The following is a 10,498-nucleotide window of genomic DNA, read 5'->3' as shown; positions in this document are numbered from 1 at the left end:
TGCATATGTAAAAGGTTTAAATGGAGTTACCTTATAATAGGGGGGCAATGCCTCTCCAGGCACCATAGGCCTACAAATAAAAATCCCAGTGTCAGGAATGGTTTTCTTCACTGGGAGTTATTTATCAGTGGGGGCCCATAGACCCCCCCAAACATTGCAGGCTATTGCCATTGCTCTTGGTTACCTCCAGAACTTAATGATAAGACCCTGCTACCTATGTGAGCCACAGAACACGAAGAAATCAAGCTGTTAGTGACACGGAAGCTTCATGCCTGTTAGCTTTCAAAGTGCTGGAAGGTGCTATGCACACTACTGGAAGATAAAATCATCATCACTCTTACCCAACTGAGAACACCGACACAATACAATAACATCCAGCCTGGCAAGACATGCCCACTGGTACAATAATGGCACAAATGTCGAGAGCGTGCTGGAAAGCTTTAGCGTCAAGTTGACACACCTGGGTTGAGGGAGCCTCAGCTGGGGAATTCACTCCATTGGACTGGCCTGTGGCCATGTCTGAGGGGCATCTTCTTGATGAGTGATGTGGGAGGGCCCAGCCCACTGTGGGTGGTGCCACCCCTGGGCAGGTGGGCCTGTGTTGCATAAGAAAGCAGGCTGAGCAGGGGCCAGGGGAGCAAGCCAGTAAGCAGCATTCCTCCATGGCCTGTGCTCCAGCTCCTGCCTCCAGGTTCCTGCCCTGAGTTCCTACCTTGGGCTCCCTCAGTGATGAACTGTGACCTGGGAGATATAAGACAAATAAACACTTTCCTCCCCAAGTTGGTAGTGGTCAGACTGTTTTGTCACAGCAATGGAGAAATAAACTGGAACAGAGAGTAACCAGCCAGCTCTGCATGGTCTAAGGCCACTCCACAAAATGGAACTTATGTCTGGCACCATTAATGGGGTCAAGAACCCAATGTCAGCTACACCATCTGCCTAGGGGCAACTTACTGCTATTATTCTGCTAAATGGACATATTAGCCAACTTCTAAAAACTTATTCCTATGCCTATAGATGAGTACATCTCCCAACCCTCATCAGAGAAGCTTCTTCTTGCAGACGGAGAGTGGCACAGAGACCTACTACTGGTCAACATGCAGAGAATAAGAGACTGCAGACTGCTCAGGGGAGGAGCAGAGGGGGAGTGCAAGCCACACTTTAACCAAGAGTACTTGGGATTGAACTTGAGTTCCTCTGTTTCTCCCTAGAGCCAAGAAACCGGACTCTGATTCACCACATGCCTCATCTAAGTGTCCACACTCCTTCCCAGGGATTAGTCAGCATTTATGTTAACTTAGTATTCGGGACATCAACATGAGCTACTGATTCAGAAAATGAAAAATACTGTCTATCCCTCACTTCCTGCCTCTAATTCCCAGCCAACTGGAAGAGTTGGAAGAGATGACCTAGTCTAGTCAGATGTCATCATGCTGAAAACATTTCATTCTCCCAAGAAGAAAAGATGGGTACAGAGAGCCAGTGTCTTCTCCATATGTCACGTTTTCCACACTCAGAAAAAATAATTTAGATCCTCAAAGTCTGGTATGATGGGGAATGGGCTATGGTGCACTTCAGTAGTACACACACAGAGAGAGAGACACACACACACGTACACAAATACTAGGAGATAAACAGCTTGAGGTTTACATCTGCTTCCTGACTGAGTTGGGGTGTCATTCTGTTCTAGGTACCTAAAAGGAGAAAAGAAGCTTCTGGAACTGTCTGTTTTCCTTGATGAGCCCCATTGATTTCTATAACACTTAAAGCATAACAGAAGCAAACTGGTGATCCAAGAAAAAGACCCAGATGGCAACATTTTTCTAACCTAGAACAAAACTACCGATATAAGCAGATATCAATATGATGTATGGGAGGTTAGGGTGAAGAGCAGAAAATTGAAATGCTCCACACAGAAGGACTAACAGTGATCCACCATCCTCCCTCCACTGCCCACTATGCACTTAAAGAGGTGCCAAAGTACCCCAGCAGCAGGGCAGAGCAGGGTCAGTGCCTTCCTCTCTGCTTGACCCTGCTCTGTCTGGGGACGCCCTGGGGGCACCATGAGGACTTGACTCGTGTACACATGCCACACCAAGTAAATAAAACACACCATAAATTGTATAGTACAGCATGTCACAATTTGTCACATGAGACCTCTTCTGCAGCATTTTCCAAATGTCACTGTCATCTGCCAGTTGTGGGAGGAGACAGGAAGAGAAGGAAATGGGTTTTTTATCTTAACAAGAAGAAGGAGATTGCTGGAGATGGAAGGGCATTGGGTGTGGTGCAGGGGACTCGGCACCTCAGTTTACCCCCTTCCCAGTCAACCAAGGAAGTTCCCACCCTCTCTGTGCACCTCAGTTTTCTCCCTTACAAAATCATGACCTAACCATTATCTTTCCTCCATGCTCTGACCATTATGAAGCTCAAATGAGGTAATGCGGGGGGACTTCATGTACTATCCACAGCATCCCTACCCCTTCTGAAGGGTCTCCATCCATATCCAGGGATTTAAGGTCACTAAGCACCAATTAATGCTCCAAAATGTATAGACCCAGTGTCAGCCTCTTTCCTAAATCTGTGATCAGTTCTGCACATCTCCGCCTGGGTAGACTTCAAGCACTTACATCTCAGTAAGTCCAGCCCAATCAGTCCTCTTTCTAAGCCGCACACCCACTCCACACAGCCTGTGCGCCAGTTTTTCCATTGCTGTGACCAAACTCCTGTCGGGGATAACTGAAGGCAGGTGAGATTTATTCACGGTTTCAGAAGTTTCCGTCTGTGGTACAGTTGTATCTGGACACGTTAATGGTAGCGTTCAGTGAGTATCTGTTCAGTTCATGAGTGGATATGGGGCTGCAGCAGTTAGGAGCACTGGCTGCTCTTGCAGAGGACCCAGGTTTGGTTCCCAACACATACGTGCTGGCTAACAACTGTCTGTAGCTCCAGTTCCAGGGGAACTGATGCCGCTTTCTGACCTCCGCAGGCATTGCACAACCCAGGTACACTTACAGGTAAAAACACTCATACATAAAATCAAAGTAAATAAATCAAAAGAAGAGAGGGGAGAGGGAACGGGGGAGGGAGGGAGGGAGGGGCGGGCCATCATGGAAGGTGACCCAGAGTCGTCTGCATGACTGCGGCTGCATCACTGCTGACAGCCTCCTCCTCCAGTTACCCTTGCATTTACCAGTGGCTCCGGCAGCGGTGGCCACACTCAGGTTTAGTACCAGCTTTCCCACTCCCCGGCACGGACCTGGCTACAGTCACAGGTGAGTGCTCAAACACCCAGCAACTGAGACCAACAGCTCGTCCTCAAACTGACACCCTGGGGTGATTAGTCAGCTACCTGGTAACAGGTTGCTCACGACGAACCCCTTCCAAGATGAACATGGCAGTACTCATGCTCTTCCTGGAGGATACACACCAGGGTAGGGATTTGTCTCACCTTTACACAGTGCTTGGGTTGAAACGACCCACAGACTCAGCCACTAAAATTCCACACACCGCTGCTCCTGACCAAGCCTCTCCCTTCATAGTGAAGGAAGTGCAGCAATGACCCCGTGCTCCTGGGGGTCCCGTTCCTCAAGTTCTCCACCATCTGGTCTAATGTAATGGGAACATCCTTTTGCAGATTTGGTGGCTGCAGTGGTTGTGGGGCAGTGAGCTTCCTGGAAGGCTGGATGTAATGCTATTTCCCTGACAGGCAGAATCCACAGGCTCTGGATGAAGCAGCAGGCATGGGATGGCCCCACTCTGTGTTATCTCAGGTTACCTCCTAGCAAAGCTTTTCTCTCTCCTTCCCAGGCTGTGCTGGCCGAAGGTCTTAAATTTCAAAGGGAAGAATTCTTCCATCAGGAGATGCAGCAGTTATGTCAGCGAGCTGGAAGTCACGACTACTGACCGGTCATTCGCACAGCCCTGAGTCAGTGTGCAGTGAGGTAGACACAGCACTGGCTGGTAAGGTGGATCCTGATTTCCCAGGATAAACCGAGTTCCTCCTACTACACAATAAGGCTAAAAAACAATGTGTTTGACATACAAAAGATGCCTTAGGTTGGCTTCTAATACCACTGTGATCTTTTATTAAAATCAATAAGAAAACAACTACAACTCAATTCAGACAGGAAAGTTAATGACCCAGATCATTCATGAATAAATATTTGAGGCACTCGATCAGGCAGAACCATGACACAAGAGTTGCTTGTTGAGGGCAAAGAGAAATGAAACGGGCTATGGAAGAAGGGACACACACCTGTGATCCCAGTCCTTGGGAGGTGGAGGCAGGAGGATAAAGAACTCAAGACCAGCCTCAACTACATAACATGTTTAAAGCCAGCCAGGGATACATGAGACCCTGTCTCAAAGCGCAGGGGACAGAGATGGGGGATGGCTCAGCAGGTAACAGAGCTTACCCTGCAAGCATGAGAACTTGAGTTTGAATCCCCAGCACTCACACAACAAGCCAAGGACAGCTGTTCAAGCCTGTAACCCCATCACTGGGGGCAGGGACAAGCAGATCCCAAGCACTCACCAGCCAGCCTGCTGCGGTATTGTCTCAAGACAATAAGGCAAAGTGATATAGGAAGACACCTAGGCATGAGCACATGCTGTACACATGCATGCATGCACCACACACACACACCATACAACCACACAAAAGAAAGAAAGAAAAAGAAGAGAGGCCCAGCATTTGCAGAGATAAGGACTGTGATAGTTATGCGGACCTCTCCCTTATTTTGTAATATGTTTGTGTATTTGGTTTCTTCTCATCTTATCTCCGTGTTGTCTAACATAAAATGTATCTGATAATTACCTTCATATCACTGCACTTAAGCTATAGGATATCAAGGACAGTGGTGAACACCATGAGGGACTTTGCAGCTCTCCAGGGAAGGCAGGCACGTTTCCATTGCGTGCACAGTAGTTCCATCATGTGAGGTAGAAGCATGACATTGATATTATCTTTGGGAAGAGTAAGTATGATTTAAGAATATATGAGAGTCCCAGAATGATAAGAGATAGCTATGACAGGCATCTTTGCATCAACTTGCGGAGGGTATCAGCCATCTCATATGTTGTCAACACTGATGCAGGTGCCAGAGTTCTGTAACTGACTGACTTTAAGGAAATGATTCTGGCCTATGTAGCCCCAGGGCAGTTACCTGAGAGTCTATCCCATGTGTCCTTCAGAGCCAAACAGGTTTCCCTGAAGAAGAAATGTTGCCTGTGGTCTGAGAGTTCCAGTTCGCCTTATTAGCCTGCTCTACAAATGCATACAGTGGACAGAAGATGATGATGGTGATGATAGATGATAGATAGATAGATGATAGATAGATAGATAGATAGATAGATAGATAGATAGATAGATGATAGATGATTAGATAGTAGGTAGGTAGAAAGGGAGTATGGGGAAGAATAACTAACTAAAGGATTTTAGAAAAAGCCATATGGAAACCTACAAGTATAAATACTACATAAAGTATAGATAGATAGATAGATAGATAGATAGATAGATAGATAGATAGATAGATAGATAGATGATAGATGATTGGTAGTAGATAGGTAGGTAGATAGAAAGGTAGATAGTTAGATGGCAGATAGATAGATAGATAGATAGATAGATAGATAGATAGATAGATAGATAGAGATAGATAGATAGATAGATAGATACAAAAAAAAAATAGAGATAGAGATAGATAGGTGATAGATAATAAATAGAAGATAGATGATAGATAGATAGATAGATAGATAGATAGATAGATAGATAGATAGATAGATAGATAGATAGATGTATAACACATTGTCTAGTATATGATTATCTTTGCAAAATGAATGAGAAATTGGTGCTGCTTGGGGGATCTTAGTGTCCAAAAGATAAGGAACAGAGGCACACTGCTCACTGCTCATCATGTAGGAAATTGGAGTTTAATGCATAACCTGTTCACATTCTTAAAGAGCTAGAATACATTTTTCTGTTCTGATTGGGGTCTAGGTTTCCTCCCTGTTGCTATGATAAAATACCCTGACAAAGGCAACGTAGGGAGGAAAGGGTTATTTTGGCTCCAGTTTGAGGGAACATCATCATGAAAAGTCCTGGTGGAAAGAGCTCCAGGCACATGGTATCTACAGTCAGGAAGCAGAAAGCAACCAGTGGTCAGAGTTCAGCTGTCTTTCTCTGCAATCCAGGACCCAGGCCCAGGGAAGGGCCCCCACTTCAGTGTGGAATTTCCCACCTCTGTCAGCCTAATCACAACAGTACCTCTCACATGCCCAGAGGCTAACCTAATCTGCATAGGCCCTCACAGCAGGCCCAGAGGCTAATGTAATCTATATAGCCCCTCACAGGCAGGCCCAGAGGCTAACCTAATCTGCATAGCCCCTCACAGCAAGCCCAGAGGCTAATCTAATCTATATAGCCCCTCACAGCAGGCCCAGAGGCTAACCTAAACTATATAGCCCCTCACAGCAGGCCCAGAGGCTAACCTAATCTATATAGCCCCTCACAGGCAGGCCCAGAGGCTAATCTAATCTACATAGCCCCTCACAGCAGGCCCAGAGGCTAACCTAATCTGCATAGCCCCTCATAGCAGGCCCAGAGGCTAACCTAATCTGCATAGCCCCTCACAGGCAGGCCTAGAGGCTAACCTAATCTACATAGCCCCTCACGGGTATATCTGGAGGCCTATCTCCTAGGTGATTCAAGATCCTGTCACATAACTACCACAACCATCACATTTGGTTTGGGGGTTTTGTTATATTTTTTGTACCTGTTTGTTTCGTTTGTTCATTTGTTTGAGAGACACAATATCACTCTGTTGTCCAGGATAGTCTGAGATGTACCATATAGGCCAGATTGGCCTCAAACTCATGGCAATCCTCCTGCCTCAGGCTCCCAAGTGCTATATTACGGTATGAGCCACCACACCCAGCTAAGGAGACATAATTCTTTAAAGGAGTTTGGTTCTGATTCTCACTGATTTTTTTCATTTCCTATCTCTGGCTACTTAGGTAGTTAGGTCAAAATCAGTCCACTGAAGCACATAGTTCTGACAATGTGTGTCCTTATAAACTGTCCAGGCCTTCAAAAGGTCAGTGCATAACAATTTCATTAGTATAGATTAATTATGCACACTAATGTACAGAATATAGTGATCATATTCACCACTAACCCCTATTGTCCACTTCCACCCCTGTAGATCCTCTTCCTCTTCCCACATGTGTGTGTGCATGCATAAGTGTGTGTGAGTATATGTGTGAGTGTGTGTGTGTGTGAGTGTGTGCGTGTGTGAGTGTATGAGTGTGTGTGTGTGAGTGTGTGTGTATGGGTGGGTGGGTGTGAGTGTATGTGTGAGAGAGTATGTGTGTGAGTGTGTGTGTGTGTGTGAGAGTGTGTGTGCATGTGCCAATGAGTTTCATTAAGGTTACTTCCAGAAGCATGAGCTCCTCATCAGTGGCTACAACACGGAAGGAATTGTGTCTCCCTCCACCAGCAACATTACTGTCTGTAGATCCTCAGGGAGAGATGGGGCCTTGTGAGCCCCGGACACCATTAACATAATTTTAAGACTTTGAAAGTATTCAAAAGTACCTATGCTACAAACAGTATGAAGAAATTCATAAAAGTAAATACTTATAGGGGAATTTTCTAATTGATGATCACGTAATAGACAATATTGAAATCCCCATGTATCCCAGGCTGGCCTTAAATTTTCTCTAGAGACATGCACCCATGTCTTTGAACTTCTGATCCTTCTTCTCCCTGAGTGCTAGGGTTATAGGAATGTGCCTCAGTACCCTATTTTATGTGGCGATGGGAATGAAACACAGGGCACCATGCATGGTAGGCAAGCACTCAACCAACTGTACGACCTCCCAAGGTCCTAAAATTCCCTTTAAAAGGAAAAGCAAAAGCGTAAAGATAAGAGGCTGTAGAGATGCTCAGTGGTTAAGAGCACCAGCTGCTCTTACAGAGGACCTGGGTTTAATTCCCAGCACCCACATGGCAGCTAACAACTGTCCATAACTCCAGTTCAGGGGATCTGACACCCTCTTCTGCATTGCATGACACATGTGCAGACAGTATGCTCATACACATTAAATAAAAATAATTTTTTTTTAAAAAAAAAGAGGAAAGCTGAGCAGGGAGCATGACAGCCAGTCGCAGTATAATTGTTCATACCCGGTTTCCTGAGCCTCTGGGCGGCCACTGAGGCCTTGTAACTTGACAGTGATACACTGGCCAGGACTGGTTTCTGCAGGGTTGAAGTAGCAACCCTGTTGTTTTTAAAAAATGCACAGTTTCCATATCAGACACAGTCTCCAGCCAGGATCCTTACTATGACAAATGAAATGGGAAAGAACTAGCTCTCAGTCAGTAAAGTGATCAGAACCCGTGATGTGGAGGGAGCCCACCGCGCATGCGCCAGCAGAGGCTGCAGGAGCATGGCTCCGGCCTCTTGTTCCCTTTGGCAGTGACTTCACTGAAAGCAAAAATGCCATCTATTGGGGCTGGAGAGATGGCTCAGTGGTTAAGAACACTGGTTGTTCTTGAAGAAGACCCGGGTTCAAATTGCAGCACCCACATGGCAGCTAACTGTCCTAACTCCAGTTCCAGGGGATCTGACAGCCTCTTCTGTCCTCCACAGGCATTGCACAACATGGGTGCATTTACCTACGTGCAGGCAATACACTCCTACACATAAAATAAAAATTATAAAATAAAATATTTTTTTTTAATGCTGTCTATCATCAGTGAGTGACCGCACTGTAAGTAAGGCACTACGTAAACTAGCTCCTGGGGCGTCCCGAAAACAGCATTAATTAATATTACAGTTCCATGATTACTAAACATAGAAAAGTTTACTTCCCAAACCAACGTTCAGTTTGGGCAAAGCCCTTTGAGAACACACATCCCATGGAAAAACGGGAAAACTAAGCCACTAGCACACAGCCATGTAATCAGCTAGGTTTACCAGCACTGTGCTCATCAGAGACTTATGTTTTCTGTTCACGGCCCAATAGAAAATGTACAGGGCTTTCCTGAGCAAGACATAAAACCAAGAAACCATAGAGGAAAAATTAGCGGGTTAGACTATGTGAAATTATTGGCAAATTCAAAAACATTCACAGAACAAAAACAAAGTTCACATAAAGTGAAAAACACCGGTACACGTGTAACTCATATAGTGCACAAATCAACTATGCAGCTTGTAAACAAACAGCCCCTAAAAAACAGAGAAAGACACATCAATCAGGAATCAACAAGAGAAAGGCACAAGTAAAGGGAATATATGGTCTGTAAATACTTGAAAAGATGTTCATGAATGCTGAGGACCAAGAGACAGGGCACTAAGCATCAGTGACCCGTCCTCCACCTCCTCCTCAGCCACGCACAGTTATTAATGCAGACTCCACTGTGGGTGAGGGTGAGATAAAGAATTCTCGTCTGCTATTTGTGTGAACACATTGCAGTGTGGCCTCTTGGCAGCACAAGTTCTGAGTGCCATCAAATGTTAAGCATGAATACCTGGCCTGGCCATTCTAAAGATGCCACTGTGGTCCTGGAGTGTCAGCACAGCGAGAGCGCTTGCTGCTTTTGCAGAGGACCAAAGGTCCGTTCCCAGCACCCATACTGGGAGCTCACCTATAACTCCAACTCCAGGAGACCCAATGCCCTCTCCTGTCTTCTGCAGACATCTACACACAGCTGTGCATACACACAGAGAGACACCTACATATACATGTAACTTAAAATAAAATCTTTTTTTAAATGCATGCCATTTAGAGAAATTGTTCTTAGATATGTGTCCAAGAATCATAAACTGTGACATTGCTCATAGTTTGAAAAAATGAAAATTAAGGTCAACCACTGAAGAAAGGGTTAAGTACATTATTATGCAAATGTACTTTAGACATGTGTGTAAATGCTAAAACATGGAAATATGCACATATGCACAAGTGTAGAAACATCTTTTTTATTTTTAGTATGTTTATTTCAGAATTTCATACAATGTATTTTGTTGACATTCACATCTTCCACCTCATTTCCAGCCCTTCTCGTAACCCCCATTTCACATTCTCCGTTAATATCTATCCTTTCATTTATTTGTTTTTATTTTTTAATACCTACTGATTCCATTCTATGACCTCCAGGTGCTCCTGGGTGTGGGTTTAATCCCCAGAGTCTAGGCAACTTAACACCAGTAAGGAACTCTGACTCACCCCCTCCCAGCATCCCTCAGTTGCAGGAAGAGTACTTTTTTTTTCTTCTTTGATTTATTTATTTTTATGGGGCTTTTGACTACTCTACCATTCCCCTCTCTGAAGAGGTAACCCTAAAATCTTTTAAGGATTAGATAGAAGCTCCCAAATACTTTTGACATTTTTGGCCTTTGGAACAGAATATGTTGCTAACAGGCCCAAGGACATTTTGTTACTCAGAGTGCCTCTGTTCAGTCCCAGGTGGTTCATGCAGAGGCTAGTTAATTTAAAT

Source organism: Nannospalax galili, unplaced genomic scaffold (genome assembly GCF_000622305.1).
Source record: "Nannospalax galili isolate Female #2095 unplaced genomic scaffold, S.galili_v1.0 scaffold179, whole genome shotgun sequence".
NCBI lineage: Eukaryota > Metazoa > Chordata > Mammalia > Rodentia > Spalacidae > Nannospalax > Nannospalax galili.
This window is presented reverse-complemented; position numbering follows the sequence as displayed.